Source organism: Musa acuminata, unplaced genomic scaffold, assembly GCF_036884655.1.
Source record: "Musa acuminata AAA Group cultivar baxijiao unplaced genomic scaffold, Cavendish_Baxijiao_AAA HiC_scaffold_469, whole genome shotgun sequence".
NCBI lineage: Eukaryota > Viridiplantae > Streptophyta > Magnoliopsida > Zingiberales > Musaceae > Musa > Musa acuminata.
The window spans coordinates 5,001-7,500 of NW_027020716.1; positions in this window are offsets into that span (position 1 = coordinate 5,001).

Sequence of the window (2,500 nt, forward strand, 5' to 3'; positions counted from 1 at the left end):
TATACGAAAGCCCCATCCAGCCCTGTGCCACCCGGGGGGTTCCAGGGTGCTGAGATGGCTGACGTTTTGCTCCGCTCTCGACGGTCACCGCGCAATGCAAGAACAGGCCAAAAACTGGCCAAAACGGCCCAAAAACGGGCCAAAACTGGCCATTTTTGGCTGCGCGAGCGAGCGGCGAGCGGCGGACAGCGAGCGAAGCGAGAGGCAGCACCGTCCCTGCTATACGAAAGCCCCATCCAGCCCTGTGCCACCCGGGGGGTTCCAGGGTGCTGAGATGGCTGACGTTTTGCTCCGCTCTCGACGGTCACCGCGCAATGCAAGAACAGGCCAAAAACTGGCCAAAACGGCCCAAAAACGGGCCAAAACTGGCCATTTTTGGCTGCACGAGCGAGCGGCGAGCGGCGGACAGCGAGCGAAGCGAGAGGCAGCACCGTCCCTGCTATACGAAAGCCCCATCCAGCCCTGTGCCACCCGGGGGGTTCCAGGGTGCTGAGATGGCTGACGTTTTGCTCCGCTCTCGACGGTCACCGCGCAATGCAAGAACAGGCCAAAAACTGGCCAAAACGGCCCAAAAACGGGCCAAAACTGGCCATTTTTGGCTGCACGAGCGAGCGGCGAGCGGCGGACAGCGAGCGAAGCGAGAGGCAGCACCGTCCCTGCTATACGAAAGCCCCATCCAGCCCTGTGCCACCCGGGGGGTTCCAGGGTGCTGAGATGGCTGACGTTTTGCTCCGCTCTCGACGGTCACCGCGCAATGCAAGAACAGGCCAAAAACTGGCCAAAACGGCCCAAAAACGGGCCAAAACTGGCCATTTTTGGCTGCACGAGCGAGCGGCGAGCGGCGGACAGCGAGCGAAGCGAGAGGCAGCACCGTCCCTGCTATACGAAAGCCCCATCCAGCCCTGTGCCACCCGGGGGGTTCCAGGGTGCTGAGATGGCTGACGTTTTGCTCCGCTCTCGACGGTCACCGCGCAATGCAAGAACAGGCCAAAAACTGGCCAAAACGGCCCAAAAACGGGCCAAAACTGGCCATTTTTGGCTGCGCGAGCGAGCGGCGAGCGGCGGACAGCGAGCGAAGCGAGAGGCAGCACCGTCCCTGCTATACGAAAGCCCCATCCAGCCCTGTGCCACCCGGGGGGTTCCAGGGTGCTGAGATGGCTGACGTTTTGCTCCGCTCTCGACGGTCACCGCGCAATGCAAGAACAGGCCAAAAACTGGCCAAAACGGCCCAAAAACGGGCCAAAACTGGCCATTTTTGGCTGCACGAGCGAGCGGCGAGCGGCGGACAGCGAGCGAAGCGAGAGGCAGCACCGTCCCTGCTATACGAAAGCCCCATCCAGCCCTGTGCCACCCGGGGGGTTCCAGGGTGCTGAGATGGCTGACGTTTTGCTCCGCTCTCGACGGTCACCGCGCAATGCAAGAACAGGCCAAAAACTGGCCAAAACGGCCCAAAAACGGGCCAAAACTGGCCATTTTTGGCTGCACGAGCGAGCGGCGAGCGGCGGACAGCGAGCGAAGCGAGAGGCAGCACCGTCCCTGCTATACGAAAGCCCCATCCAGCCCTGTGCCACCCGGGGGGGTTCCAGGGTGCTGAGATGGCTGACGTTTTGCTCCGCTCTCGACGGTCACCGCGCAATGCAAGAACAGGCCAAAAACTGGCCAAAACGGCCCAAACAAAAACGGGCCAAAACTGGCCATTTTTGGCTGCGCGAGCGAGCAGCGAGCGGCGGACAGCGAGCGAAGCGAGAGGCAGCACCGTCCCTGCTATACGAAAGCCCCATCCAGCCCTGTGCCACCCGGGGGGTTCCAGGGTGCTGAGATGGCTGACGTTTTGCTCCGCTCACGACGGTCGCCGCGGCACGCAAGAACAGGCCAAAAACTGGCCAAAACAGCCCAAAAACGGGCCAAAACTGGCCATTTTTTGCTGCGCGAGCGAGCGGAGAGCGGCGAACAGCGAGCGAAGCGCGAGGCAGCACCGTCCCTGCTATACGAAAGCCCCATCCAGCCCTGTGCCACCCGGGGGGTTCCAGGGTGCTGAGATGGCTGACATTTTGCTCCGCTCACGACGGTCACCGCGCCACACAAGAACAGCCCAAAAACAGGCCAAAACAGCCCAAAAACGGGCCAAAACTGGCCATTTTTGGCTGCGCGAGCGAGCGGCGAGCGGCGAACAGCGAGCGAAGCGAGAGGCAGCACCGTCCCTGCTATACGAAAGCCCCATCCAGCCCTGTGCCACCCGGGGGGTTCCAGGGTGCTGAGATGGCTGACGTTTTGCTCCGCTCACGACGGTCACCGCACCACGCAAGAACAGGCCAAAAACTGGCCAAAACAGCCCAAAAACGGGCCAAAACTGGCCATTTTTGGCTGCGCGAGCGAGCGGCGAGCGGCGAACAGCGAGCGAAGCGAGAGGCAGCACCGTCCCTGCTATACGAAAGCCCCATCCAGCCCTGTGCCACCCGGGGGGTTCCAGGGTGCTGAGATGGCTGACGTTTTGCTCCGC